Source organism: Geotrypetes seraphini, chromosome 2, assembly GCF_902459505.1.
Source record: "Geotrypetes seraphini chromosome 2, aGeoSer1.1, whole genome shotgun sequence".
Classification (NCBI taxonomy): Eukaryota; Metazoa; Chordata; class Amphibia; order Gymnophiona; family Dermophiidae; genus Geotrypetes; species Geotrypetes seraphini.
This window is the reverse complement of record NC_047085.1, coordinates 86,821,341-86,836,650: the sequence shown is the minus strand read 5'-3', so window position 1 is coordinate 86,836,650 and position 15,310 is coordinate 86,821,341. Positions and strand designations below refer to the sequence as shown.

At 44.3% G+C, this 15,310-nt stretch overlaps 1 protein-coding gene across 1 annotated transcript in view; it reads left to right on the top strand.

Moving 5' to 3' along the window:
* Nucleotides 1-670: 670 nt before the first annotated feature.
* Nucleotides 671-15,310, top strand: part of RALYL (RALY RNA binding protein like) — a 796,461-nt gene continuing 781,821 nt past the window's right edge. The window contains exon 1 of the mRNA XM_033929436.1: nucleotides 671-760. The gene's annotated coding sequence lies outside the window, so the exon portion shown is untranslated. The remainder of the gene's footprint in view (nucleotides 761-15,310) is intronic.

Genomic DNA, 15,310 nt, shown 5'->3' with positions numbered 1-15,310 from the left:
TCAATTTGTAGTTTATCCTGAGCTGCCCCTTTCCTCGCCGCAAAAGCCAGCCAGTCTTCCAGATCGCATTTCGCAAAGAGTCAAAGAATACCGGTTCATTGAAAACAAACCCCAAATATTTATCCATTCCTTTCCCTCTCGCTGTTCTACTGTAAATTGGAATATGACACTATTTTAATGCCATTTGTTTTCGTCCCAACACTGATCAACCCCCCCCCCCCCCTCAACCTGGAGAATCTAATAGCGTAGCAAAACGGCAATAATAAAGGTGATAATAAATTCGTTCGATATAAAATAATACGAAAAAAAAAAAAAGAACCCCCCCCAAAACTTTGAGTATGGAATGGGATCTTGGAAAAATCCCAGCTGCCTTATCGCCTTTCCAGCTTTTCGCCCGCGCTGGCCGGCTCTCGCGCACACGCCCGCAAGGACCCGCCTCCCCCGCTGCCGGCGCCGGCGCCTGATGTGGCGCGCGCCCAGCACTGAGTGACGGGCCCGCGCGCCGCTGAGAGCCGCTGCACCTGCTCGTCCGGCCGCGCGTGCTGCGGGCGCCGGTCTGGGCGCCGGTGACTGGAGTTGGGCTCCGCTGGGCTTCCCCCTTCCCCTCCTTCTTTGCGCTGCATGCGAGTCGGCTTGGCCCCGAGTCACGTGTTAGTGCCCGAGGCAGAGACTGCGAGAAAAGCGCTTCATTCCTTCTTCCACCGCCATACTGTATTTTACACTAAATCTCATTTTTATTCCAACATTTTACTCCCGCTCGGTGAGTACCTTTTCAGTGGCATTCTTGTACTTTTTTTTGTCTTTTTTTAATTATTTTTTCTTCTTTCATTATTATTTAAAAATGGGAGCTGAAGCATGGTTTTTAGCTTTTTTTTTTTTTTCTGAATACAAGTTTTTATAGCATGCGATGGTACTGTGTAAAGATGCTGTGTCTGTGAGTCAGTGGCGGCAGTCACTGGGAAATACTTGCAGTCCAACGAAAATATGCAACTGGTTTTATTGAGAGGCATGTTTCTAACGCTTTTTCTATACCTTTTTCTGGTGTTTATTTTTGTAGAAGTGGGCTTTGCAATGCATTTTACAGCAGCAGTGTTTACAAGAGTTTGTGGTCTTGCAGAGCTAGTGCAAATCACTGAGCAAGACGTTACTTTTGTTTTTCTTTCCTTTTTTGAGCCAAAGTGCAACAACCACTGTTTTTCTGCTGTTTTTGAAATCCGTTATAACGTGAAACTTTTATTGCAGCTTATTACTGTGATCATTTTAAAATTCTTGGTAATTTTTTTTTCTTTCCCCTCCCTTAAAATTTGCCTTAACTTTTGCACATTTTACTTTTTTTTAACTACTCGACATTATTTTCTAATAATTAAAAAAAAAAAAAAAAAATCCGATATGTGCATTTCAAATGATGGCAGTGGAAGGTTTCTCTGGAAAAGGAAGTGCGGTTTGGTTTCCTTGTCAACGCAAGATGAACAGCCGAGCAGCTCCCAGAGCAGGTACTTCATCTCCTTGTAGGCGTTTCCACTGTTTGCAGTTACATGACACGAAGATAGACATTTACATTTACAGAAACTCGATCTTGCAAACAAAACGAAGGGAAGAATGACTCGCTCCTAGACTTCTTTATCGCCTGGTTGGGCGAGAATATACTAAGGTCGCGGGGCGAAAATGGGGACGAATACCACTAGGCTGTGCAAGAGGGTATTTTGGGGATGGGGGCTTGGCGTTAAAAGCTCGAGATGTCTTGTTGTACATCTGATACGGTTTTGGAGGAAACGGATATGGTATTAAAAAAAACAAAAACCCCGATCCGGCAAAGGGCGAGGTGTAGTTTACACGTCCAGAGAGACTTATAAAGTGCGGAATCTGTGGACTCTTCAGATCCGAATCAGAGTAAATAGCACTTTGATCATTTGGGATCTGGCGCCAAAGACACATTTAAGAATATTTTTTTAATGATTGCAATTCCCCCGGTGATGTCATTACCTGGCCCTATGTGAACAGCCCATGTATGAACATAAACAAATCTGGATGGGAATCTCTTTGAGCTTGAGCAGGTATCTACGTAATTCTGTCATTTTTCCCTGTCCTTAGTATTAGTCATTTACTGTCATTGTCCAGAATGGAATAGTATGGCAGTTACTTGCCTTGAGGGTCACAGCAAGAAACTATGGATTAGTGACACTTGTTCCTGAACAGAATCTGCAAGAGCATCCTAATCTTTTTTTAAAAAAAAGCCATTTTATGGTAGGGAAAAATGAGTGACAGCCAGTCTCCCATTGATAATTTATCTAGACAAATGAAGATGAATAAAAGGGTTCAGACTGAATAGACTGGACACAAACGTTTGATAGTGTAGAAAGATACTTGTTATATCATTTTTACTTGTAAAAATAGATTCTGTTGTACATGTTGATTTTCACAACTATGCTGAAGTGAAGTTTTTGTTTCTTTTATTTCATTTCCATTTTTGTAAAGATGCATTTAAGTTCTCCTTAGCACTTTTAAAGTGGTTATACTATCAAACCAAAATGTGTTCAGTTTTCCTGCCATACCAATTCAAAAGGAGTTTGCATCTGTCTAGGTTTCGTGTTAGAGGCAGTTAGGATGGTCCCCACTAGCCTCTATTCCTTTAAACAGCTTGCAAGAAGCCAGGTCAGAAATGTTCCTACTGCTCAGTAGTCTGTACAGTGGGATGCTGAGAGATGTTGCACCCTACAGAGCAGGATGCAAAAGCCAGCCTCTTTGCTTGGATGTGGACAGGTGTACACACTTGTCTGTTGGCTCAGCTAAATCAGAGAGAGACTATTTATTGAAAACCATACTGTGCTTGGTTAATATTTGGGATTTCATTTAGAGAATGGAAAGTTTACCTTTGCCTGGTATGATTATACAGTAGATGCTGTGGATTGTTGCTGGTTGCAGTTACAGATTGCTAATTCTCTTCTGATGTACAGTAATACAACTGGATAAATTTAATTATATGTTCTTCCAAGGCTGCTTCTTACTCCTTGACAGTCAGTTATTAAGATGATGTGCTGCCAAACTAGATACTTTAGTATTACTTTATGGTTGTGCTTTACATTTAAAAAAAAAAATAGTTTATTTACCTATTTTAGGCTGAGGTCCTCCAAACTAGTATGTTTAAATGTTTGGGAGGCAACATTGTGAAACATTGGAAACACTCACCAGTTGTCAGAAAGAGCATCAAATCGACATTTCAGGTTGCTGCACAGATTTCTACTTCCACCTAGGTATGAGGGGGGGGGGTGCTGAAAAGTTTTCAGCCCAACTGAGAAGAGAATGGTTCAATCACTGATCTGAAACAATGTCAACCCAGAGAATTTTGGTTTTGCAGATTGGCATATATTGAAATAAGATAACACTCTTTTCAGCTACAGTGGCAAAAATAATGCTCAGAATTTAGGAAGTTGGTTGGATGGGCTGAGAACTTTTCAGCACCCAGGTACTCTTAATAAACATCATTGTCATGTTTCCACAATAAGAAATAATTGTATATTTTGCTTTCAGTTGGCATGATGCATTTATCTTGAATGCTCTGATTGCACAACTGAGTAAATTTATGGTTTCTACAATCTTACACATTCTTGCATATTATGTTGAGCGTTTTTATAGCATTGTATTATATTAAATGTGAAATGTGGATCTTGGAACAACATTTTTGATGATCTCCCTGTGGGTTACTTGATATAATATGCTGCACTGTCTAAATAAAATATATTCTAGTATATTCCATGTGGTACTTAGAAGAAAGGTCACTGCTCTTTTTGTTACACAGAATGTAAAGATATCAAACATGCTTTATTGCTCTGTGTTGTTGACGGTACACCAAACAAAAGCCCAGAGCTGGTAAACTATAACTCACAGAGTTTCTAATGACCATTTTTCTTATGGCTAACTATCCAAGCTAGAGTCTCCCTTTATGCTCAGCCTCTCAGCCAGTGGAAACCAGACTATTTTGGGGATTCAAATTCTTTCATATCTGATCCTGACCATTTCAATCTGCTTGATTAACCTCATATTCCCATTTAAGTGGCTGTTCCCAAGTCATTCAGTGTAGGTGCCTGAGTAGCTTTTTTTTTTTTTAGATTTCATGTTCTTCTTTTCTCTTACACTTCTTGGAGGAATAGCTTTTGAAATTGCGCGATTCACCTCTGCTAGTTAATAAAACATAATTTATCCACATTGTTATTGTATTCAGGTACATTACCATGGTCCCCATTTACAAAGCTGAATACCGCAGCAGCCCGCGGTAATCACATTGAAGCCCATTGAGAATTAATGGGTTTTAATGCCATTGCTGTGCTACTTTGTAAAAGTGTGCGCTTTTAAAATGTTAACATCATTACACCAAGTCAGCAATAATGTTCTATTTCAGGGGTAAGGAATTCCGGTCCTCGAGAGCCACAGGCAGGTCAGGCTTTCAGGATATCCTCAATTAATATGCATGATCTGGATTTGCATGCACTGCCTCCTTGAGATGCAAATCTATCTCATGCATATTTATTATGGATATCCTGAAAACCTGATCTGCTTGTGGCTCTCGAGGACCGAATTGCCTACCCCTGTTCTATTTCATTTATAGTTTGCTAAAACATCTGGGGCATGCGTGAGGGAAAAACCTGATAAACTCTCACTGTTTTGTCTAGAAAAGTCATTGTGCATAAACGGGGTGGAATTGTTTTGAGATGTTTATAGTTCTCTAGTTTACAAGATATAATGCATACTCTTCACTTTAAAAGAGCTTGCTTAATTTTCTTACTTTCAGGCAGATAAAAAGAATTGTCTTAAGTATAGCCTGGAGAAAAAGTGTGATACTGAATGTTGTTCAGTACAAAGGATATTATTAAAGGATGAACTATTGTACTATCATAATAGAACAAACTGTTGCACAGCTGATAATGTCATAGAGTATTTTGTGTAGTGTTTTTTTTTTCTTTCAATGAACAGATGCCACCTGCTGTGTAAAAGTGTGCTACTGTCATTTTATTTATTAGAATTCTGCAGGTGCAATTAAAATGTCAAATTGTGGTACATTTTTACCATTTTATCATAAATTTATGCTATATTGTAATGCTGTGTAGCAACTGGACAGATTTACATAAGAACTGCCATACTGGAACAGACCAAAGGTCCATCAAGCCCAATTTCCAACAGTGGCCAACCCAGGATCCAAGTACCTAGCTAGATTCCAAATAGAAAAGCAGAGAGAGAGAAAGAGAATGAGAATTTGTTATTGTATATAAGAAGACAATAAAATATTAAAACTTCTATTACTAAACTGTACTAAATTTTTAATCTTAACAGTGCAGCACCACAACTATTTGTTCTATTAAAAGTCTAATTGGAAATTGATGGTAATGGGTGTGGAATGGTTCTGATGGGCCTTCCAGTTAATATGGAGATTTTTATTGTACTTTAACTAATGTAGCAGACAATGCATTGCAGTTAGCTATGGATAATTGCATTCTGTATCATCTGCTCTGCTGTTAATGCACAATAACTACTCCATGCAGAATTCTGCACAAAAAAATTCTAAACTCTGTGCAAAAAATTTCAAAATTCTGTACACAAAATTAGCAAATTCTGTAAGTTTATTTGTCAAAATTTAAACAATATGCTTGCTAATTATTATCCATATTCCATTTAAAACATTTAAAATAAATGTTTTCTCTTCTATTTTTGTTGTCTGGATGTTTTATTTTTCTATCATGTTAGTTCCAGTGTCTCTTTTCTGGTTTTCTGTTGTCTGCTAATTCTCTTTCAAGGTATACATTCTCCTTTCTCATGTCTACTCCCTCTGTACACCTGCCTCTGTTATATTGATCATTCCTTTATAGCTCTTTTGTGCCTCTTTCTTACCCTTCTCCTCTTTTTCACTTTTCAGCTACCTATCAAATTTCAATATTCTCTCTCATTCCACATCTCATTCCTTCTTCAGCCCTCCATTCCCTTTCACCTTCAATGTAATACCCATTACCATATTTCTACCCCCTATAATATCTATCCTCTCATCCATTTCCTTCCCACCCTCTCCTCCTCCTCAGGGTTCTACCATTCTCAGTGTCTTCCTTCCTCCACTTAGCATCTGCTCCCTTGTCCTTCCTTCCCTTGTAACCTGATATATCCCTCTTTCTTCTCTCTTCCCTTCTGTACTCCATGGTCCTGCATTTCTCCCACTGTCTTCCCTCATTCCCATTATCAGGCATCTCTTCATTACTCCATTCTGCTCCTGGATCTAACATCTCCCTCCTTCTCCCCCTCCACCTCCTGTGTATCTCTCTCTCCCTCTCATCTACTCCCATGTCAAACAACTCTCTCTCTCCCTCCCTTGTGTTCCTCCCACATGTATTATTCTCTCCCTTCCTTTCTACTGCCATATCTAACATTTCTGTTTCTTTCTCACTATCCACCATCTCTCCACCCCCCCCTCAGCTTGTGCCCTGGGTCAAGCCTCTTTATCCCCCTCCATGCTCCATCTCGCCCTTCCTCTCCTCCATTATCATGTGCAATATTTCCTCCTTTCCCCTCACCTTGCATGTCTTCATTCCTTCCCTCTGTGCTAGCATCTTTCCTTCCTCTCACCCTCCTCTCCTCCTATGCCAGCATCTTTCCTTCCTCTCACCCCTCCCCTTGTGCCAGCAACTTTCCTTCTTCTCAAACCTCCCCTCCCCCTATGCCAGCAACTTTCCTTCCTCTCACCCCTCTCCTCCTCTGTGCCATCAACTTTCCTTCCTTTAAAATCTCCCCTCCCCATGCCAGCATCTTTCCTTCCTCCCCTTCCCTGTAGTCTCTTTTCTCTAGTAAGGCTTTCTTCATCAGTTGTGGTATCAGTAACAATTCCCACATGCTGCCTGCTGCAAACACAGAAGCCTCCCCTCTGCCATGGAGAGACTTCCAGGTTAGCGGAAGACTGTGGGAATCGCTGTTGATACCTCAACTAGAGAATGACACGGTGAAAAAATTGGTCCCCGTCACCGCCCCGTCCCCGTCTCACCATCCTCTGCACCGCCCTGTCACCGCCATTCCCTTCACCGCCCCGTCACCGCCACTGCCACCCCATTCACCGCCCCGTCAACGCCACTGCAACCCCATTCACCGCCCCGTCACCGTCACCGCTGCATATATAAAAGCCTCAAACGGGTACGATTTTAAATACTTTTCTTTATTTACGTATAAAGGAAACATTCTTTAAAACTTTAAAACTTAGTTAAATATTAGTTAATAACTATACAAAAACAAACACGACATGTACTTTTAATGCTTACAATGTTAGCCTACATGGTAAGTAGACGCGGCCGCTGTACCTAATCGCGGCAAAGATCTCCCTGCCGTGATTAGCATAGTGACCGCGGCTACGGCTGCAAGTCTCCCCTCCCCCAGCGATCACGGCAGCCAACCCCTCCTGTAGACCCCCCCCAACGGCCCTCCCGACAATCGCAGCAGAAGGGTACCCAACCCCTCCTGCCGGTCCTCCCAATGGCCTCCCCTAAGATCGCCGGCAGGAGGGTACCCAACCCCTCCTGCTGGAGCCCCCCCGACGATCGCAGCAGGAGGATATCCAACCCCTCCTGCCAGCTCCCCAACAGCCCCCCTATGATCACTGGTAGGAGGGTGCCCAACCCCTCCTGCCGGCCCCCCCAACGGCCCCCTATATCGCCAATAGGAGGGTACCCAACCCCTCCTGCTGGACCCTCCCCCAACGAACCCTCCCACCCCGTGACCCCCTTAGTCTTACTTTCCAAGTTGGACCGGACGGCTCCTCACACGTATGGCCAGCAGGCTTGCCTCCGTCCAAATGAGGCGGGCCCGCCCCTACCCTGCCCAACCCACAGGATCCTAGGGCCTGATTGGTCTAGGCACCTAAAGCCACTCCCGCTATAGGAGGGGCCTCAGGTGCTTGGGCCAATCAGGCCCTAGGATCCTGTGGGTTAGGCAGGGGAGGGGAGGGGCGGGCCCGCCTCATTTGGACGGAGGCAGGCCTGCTGGCCAGACGAGCGAGGAGCTGTCCGGTCCAACTTGGAAAGTAAGACTAAGGGGGTTCCGGGGTGGGAGGGTTCGTTGGGGGGGGGTCCAACAGGAGGGGTTGGGCACCCTCCTATTGGCGATATAGGGGGCCGTTGGGGGGGCCGGCAGGAGGGGTTGGGCACCCTCCTACCAGTGATCATAGGGGGGCTGTTGGGGAGCTGGCAGGAGGGGTTGGATATCCTCCTGCTGCGATCGTCGGGGGGGCGGTGGGGGTAGGCAGGAGGGGATGGGTACCCTCCTGCCGCGATCGTTGGGGAGGGCTGGTTCTGTCGGCATGAAGGGCTGAGCACCTTCCTGCCGGCGATCGTCGGGGGGGGGGCGGGTTCTATTGGCAGGAAGGGTTGATCTGACAAATGAGGAGCCAGTATATTGGGGGGCGGAGTCAATGCGGCAACGTGCAAGTTGGATCGAGAGTTGGAGGAGACAGACAACATGGCGGAGACATCAAACACCCGGTCACGAACACGGTGAAACACAGGTAAATAGCGGTTCCTTGAAGGGGGTACATTGGCCTGCGGGGACAAATCTTTTCACCGTTTTTGCGGGCGGTGAAAACTTTTGTCCCCGTGTCTGCGGCGATTTGGCTTTGGAGTCTCCATAACCCGCAGCCAAACCGCAGCCACGCCGCAGCTGCCTGCGGGGATCGCTCCCCGTGTCATTCTCTAACCTCAACCCAGTGAAGCTGACACCATCTAAGTTTCTGCATGGGAAAAGGGAAATTCTGTGCAACTGTGCAATTCTGTGGACGTTCTGTGTTGTACAGTTGTGCAGAATTCTGCCAGGAGTAAATAGCAAACTTTCTTCTGCAGTACCTGCACCCTAACTAGTAATGGCTGAAGCTTTGCACATAGCATGCCTTACCCCCTCGTCTACGAAACCGCGCTAGCATTTTTTAGCGCAGAGAGCCGCGCTGAATGGCACGCGCTGCTCCCAATGCTCATTGAGTTCCTATGAGCTTCGGGAGCAGCGCGGGCCATTCAGCGCGGCTCTCTGCGCTAAAAACTGCTAGTGCGGTTTCGTTTAAGAGGGGGTTAGCCTTTGCAAGTAACACATAACTGCAAAAGCTGAGCACATTTTTGTAAATAGGGACCTATAAGTGAAAACCTATGGAAATCATTTTGGATTCAGTTGCTTGAATTTGTATTTTCTCTCCCAGTGCCACTGTAACTCATTGAACAGCAGCTTTACTAAACATTAAGAGGATCATATGCTCAAATTCCATATCCTGACCTCCCTTTTTTTTCTCCAGACAGACTTGCTAAAATTAGATCAACCCATCACAGTTTTAAAAAGTAGATTTGTACAATTTAAGTTAGGATTTAATTTGGAAGAAATATTGCTGGCAAAATAAATAAATAAAACTTTGAATAACTATGGAAGTGGTTAAGCACTTACAATATATTTATGCAATATCAGAGCTAAAGGAAAGAAGTCTCAATGGTGGGTCTATTCTACAATTGGGCACCCCCAGTAAGATACCCTAAGGACATGCGGTAGGAGCCTATTTTTTAATGGCACCTGGGAACTCAATTGCCATTATAGAATGCTAATGCAACCTGGTATTAACATGCCTAATCTTTATGTGTCCAGAATCAATGTTCCCTCTGAGTGTGCAGCAGTCCTCCAACAATACTGCTGACAGTGGAGGGTGGCGCTTCAATATTGTATTTTTAATAGCTAGAGAAAGACAAATCCTCTAGAGTCTTATAGAACTTGCATGCCCCTCACTATCTATCTATATATATATAAAATCGGAGGTATGTATGTGTGTATGTATGTGTGTGTGTATGTGCCGCGATCACGCAAAAACGGCTTGACCGATTTCAACGAAACTTGGTATGCAGATCCCTCACTACCTGGGGTGATAAGTTCTGGGGGTCTCGCGGCCCACCTGCACACGTGGGCGGAGCTACAAACAGAAAATCAGATTTCACCCATTCATGTCAATGGAAAAAATGTAAAAAGCTGCCAACGCAAAAACGGCTTGCCCGATTTGAACGAAACTTGGTATGCAGATCCCTCACTACCTGGGGTGATATGTTCTAGGGTTCTCGCGGCCCACCTGCACACGTGGGCGGAGCTACAAACAGAAAATCAGATTTTACCCATTCATGTCAATGGAAAAAATGTAAAAAGCTGCCAACGCAAAAACGGCTTGCCCGATTTGAACGAAATTTGGTATGCAGATCCCTCACTACCTGGGGTGATATGTTCTGGGGGTCTCGCGGCCCACCTGCACACATGGGCGGAGCTACAAACAGAAAATCAGATTTAACCCATTCATGTCAATGGAAAAAATGTAAAAAGCTGCCAACGCAAAAACAGCTTGCCCGATTTGAACGAAACTTGGTATGCAGATCCCTCACTACCTGGGGTGATATGTTCTGGGGGTCTCGCGGCCCACCTGCACCCGTGGGCGGAGCTACAAACAGAAAATCAGATTTCACCATTCATGTCAATGGAAAAAATGTAAAAAGCTGCCAACGCAAAAACGGCTTGCCCGATTTGAACGAAACTTGGTATGCAGATCCCTCACTACCTGGGGTGATATGTTCTGGGGGTCTCACGGCCCACCTGCACATGTGGGCGGAGCTACAAACAGAAAATCAGATTTCACCCATTCATGTCAATGGAAAAAATGTAAAAAGCTGCCAACGCAAAAACAGCTTGCCCGATTTGAACGAAACTTGGTATGCAGATCCCTCACTACCTGGGGTGATATGTTCTGGGGGTCTCGCGGCCCACCTGCACACATGGGCGGAGCTACAAACAGAAATTCAGATTTCACCCATTTATGTCAATGGAAAAAATGTAAAAAGCTGCCAACGCAAAAACGGCTTGCCCGATTTAAACGAAACTTGCAACACATCTTCCTTTTCAGTTTAAGAGATTGCAAATTCCAGTGAGACTTGCATTCTCTATCACAATCAACAAATCACAGGGACAGACTATTACATACTGTGGAGTGTATTTAAGATCCCCCTGTTTTTCCCATGGACAACTCTATGTTGCTTGCTCTTAATAATAGCTTATGTAGTGGTTCTTAAATCTGTCCTGGTTTTTAAGATATCCCTAATGAATATGCATGAGGGAAATTTGCATGCCTACTACCTACTTTATAGGCAAATATTACTCATGCATATTCATTAGGGATATCTTAAAAACTCAACTGGCTGAGGGTCCGGGTTTCTGAATGGCTGGGGTTCCCCCAGGTCAGGTTTAACCCTTTCAGGACCAAGGGACATATTTGTCCCATAACTTTAAAATCCTATAAATTTTGATTGGGATAGTCTACAGTTCTAAATTTGATATGTACGGATTCCATATGATACTGCCTTTATGTAAACAAACTGGTTCCGACATTCATTCATTAGCGTCGTTGCCAGATTGACGAGAAGATTCACTTGCCACACTGTCCATAAGCCAGAAGTGTGATTTTTTAAATAAAAATAATGATATTTCACAAAAAAAATCAATTTTTTGGCATCTGCAAGCCCTTTTTACCATAAAAATGTCGTCAAAACCACAAAAATTGGCCTACGATCCTTATGGTCCTGAAAGGGTTAAGAGCTACTGGCTTATGGACTTTTACAAAATGAGCCCAAATCTTTTCTAAACCCTGCTAAGCTAACTACTTTTACCACATTCACTGGCAACAGATTCCAAAGTTTAATTATATATTGAGGGCTTGATTCTGTATATTACACCTAAAAAATCAGCTAAGCTAAGTGCAATTTTATAAAAGTTACGCATATAGAATCACACTTAGAGCCGGTTATGCGGCACAACTTTTAGGTGCACCCATTTATGCCAAGGAAACCCTGGGCTAAATGCCTGAGCCTAATTTGTGCGCACATCAGCGAATAAGCTAAAAATGTGTGCATAATTTAAAAGAATGTCCATAATCCATCTCTAACCAGGAGATGCCAGGCCATTGAGGGGGAAGGAGACAGAAATGCCAGACTAGGGAGAAAGGAGGGAGGGAAAGGAAAGAGAGAAGATACCAAAGCATGCAGGAGGGAATGAGAGAAGGAAGGGAAGGAGAGAGATGCCAGGGCATGGGGAGGGGGGAAAGAAACAGAGATGCCAAACCATCAGGAAGGAAGGTAGAGAGGGAAAGGAGATGCCAGAGCATGGGGTGAGTTAGGGTGAGAAGGAAGGAAGGAAAGGAGAAGGGAGAGATACCAGAGCATGGGAAGGGATCGGAGACAGAGAAAAATGGAAGGAATAGCGAAAGAGGGCGGACACTGGGTGGAATGGAGAGTGAAGAGAAGATGAGGAAAGCAGAAACTGGAGCTTACAAAAGGTAGAGAAAAGGTTTTATTTTGTTGCTTTAGAACAGGGGTGTCCAACCTGGGCAACCTGGGCTTCCCTGGGCTGCACTGGCTGAAAAAAATGTTTCTGGGGCCGCTACTGCAGCAAGACAGAGGAGGGAGCCGGCAAGACGGTAAACACCCAGGGGCAGCAGAGGAAAACACTACATCGTCCTCGACCAGGGCTGCACAAAATACTTCACGGCGCGTATGCGGCCCTTGGGCCGCAGGTTGGACACCCCTGCTTTAGAATAAACTAGTATTGTAGCTGTATTGATAAATATTTCTAAATAAAAAAGTTGGCACCATCTCACTGAAAATGCTGCAAAATCAATTTGGAAGTGTCCACCTGATATTGTTTCTCATCAGCATTCAGACATTTGGACTCCACTTGGCTGATAGCTTTTGCATACCCAGCTACTCATGGATTGGACACTCAACATGTTCCATGGATATCTGAAGTGTCTCAGTAATTGTTTTAGCCAATATTCACCGATCTGCCAAAATCAGTTCATGGACATGGTCAACAATTTCAGGAGTTGACACCGTTTGAGGCCTCCCAGACCTTGCTGCATCTTCTGTCTTGAAATCTCCACATTGAAAGTTTGCACACCACTTCTTCACTGTGGAGTATGATGGGCATTTGTCACTCAATGTTTACATTATACATTCATAAATTTCCATTGGAGTTTTCTTCTGCAGGAATAGGAACTTCATGACAGCTTGGAGTTCAACACTTGAAAATTCCACACTTTTCGTTGACATGGTTCAATCAATGATCCAAAATAATGTGAAAACATAGCATTATGATTTTGCAAACTGACACTTTGGCAAAATAGTGCTCAGAATTTAGGAAGTTGGTTGGGTTGAGAACTTTTCAGCACATCCTCATATTTATTTTTTTTTCGAAAGATTTGATAGATAGTGCATGACCATTCACTGATGTGTAATTCATTCTATAAACTAGTACATAGAAATGAGCAAGAACAGAAGACTTGACTCCTTGTCTGATGTGCATGATAGAAGCAGAGAAAGACCTCACCCCTCTCTCCAAGTACCAGCCCTCAAATGTATTCCAAACACAGGTATATGTAGCTGAAATATACTGCTTCCTTGCATGAAGTAAGACGGTGATCACAGAGTCTGAATACTCTTTCTGCCTTAATCTGGACCACTCAAAAGCTCTATGAACACCGGCCACAGCCATAGAAGGCCCTGCCCCAGTGGAAGCCAAAGAGGCTCCCCTATCATTATGCACACCAGGTCTGCATACCAAGGCCTTCTCAGCCAATCTGGAGCTACTATATTCACTCTGCTCTGGAATCATCCCACTTTCTTCAACAGATGGCCAACCATCAGCCAAGGGGGAAAAACTTATAGCAAGATCGAATTCAGCCACTTTTGCAGAAGGGTGTCGATACCCAGAGAGCCCAATTCTTTTCATTGACTGAAATTATGCTCCACTTTGGTTTTTCTCCTGGTTGATATCAAGTCCATCACTGGTATCCACCAAACCTGGACATGATCTGGAATGCCTCTGGTGACAATTCTCATTCTCCCAGATCTGAGTGCCTGCTGAGAAAATCTGCCTCCTCATTTAGTTCTTCTGGAGTGTGGGCCATTAGCAATATCAGGAGATGTTCCTCTGCACAGTCCATTAGGATCCTGGCCTCTGCCCCCATTTGTTGATGTATGGTACCGCAGTTCCATTGTCCAACAACACCCTCACTGAAGGATTCTTCAGGTGGGATGCAAAGGCAAACAGTGTTTTAAGACCTGCTTGCAGCTCTAGGAGGTTCATCACCCAACCAGCTTCCTTCATTGGCCATGCCCCATTTGCCAAGTGACCCTTGTAATGGGCCCCCCAACTGGAAAGACTGGCATTTGTCATCACTACCTCCCACTGCATCATGGGAAATGGCATCTCTCGCAGCGGATGGTCCCATTGCAACCACCACAGAAGACTGTTTCAAGCCAACTGGGTCTAGGACACTTGGGTCTCATAATTTTGCAACACTGCAGACCAGTGGCTTAGCAGGGATTGTAGCAAAAGGCATAGATGCACCGGAGCACAGGGCACTATCTCCATAGATACCATCATGGACCTCAACACCTGCACATAGTCCCGTGCTTTTGCCTTGGCCTGATAGTATAGCGCCTGAATTTGCTGTATCAGCTTGATGAATCTATGGTTTGTGAGGAAAACTCTCTCTGTCCTGGTGTCAAAAATCATGTCCAGGTATTCCAGTCTGTGAGATGGTACCAGGATGCTTTTGGCCATGTTAATCACCCAGCCTAAGGAACAGAGCAGTGGGGCCACCTTCTCAGTTTCTCTGAAACAAGGAGGCATGAATCAGTCAATTGTCCAGATAAGGGTGGACTCAGATCCCCTGATTCTGAAGGTAAGCCACCACTGCCACAATTATCTTGGCAAAGATCTGTGGGACAGTTGTCAATCTAAATGACATCACTCTGAATTGGAAGTGGTGACCGAGTACCACAAAATGGATAAATTGCTGATTCAGTTCCCAGATGGGAATGTGCAGGTATGCTTCCTTGAGATTGAGCGAGTTCAGGAATTACCCTGGACGCACTGATGCAAAGACCAACCTTACCATCTCCATGCAAAATTGGGATGCCTGGAAACACTTATTTAGCCCTTTGAGGTGCATGGGGAGGGGCATAAGGCCCTTATTGGCTCAGTCAATAAGGCTTGGGCTCCTCCCTTGGGAGGGGCCTGAGGCACCTGAGCCAATCAGGGACTTCCTTAGGGAGCTATTCATGAAGTGGCATGCTCACGCAGCAGTGCGCTTTTGCGCTGCTGACACCAACATACCGGTAATCAGCAGGCAGCCATCCAATGAAGCACCAGCGACTACCACAATTAGGAAGTGTAACAAGCCCAGGCCTTAGCGCGCTTGTGTGCCACTAGCCCTGCCATAATAAGCAGG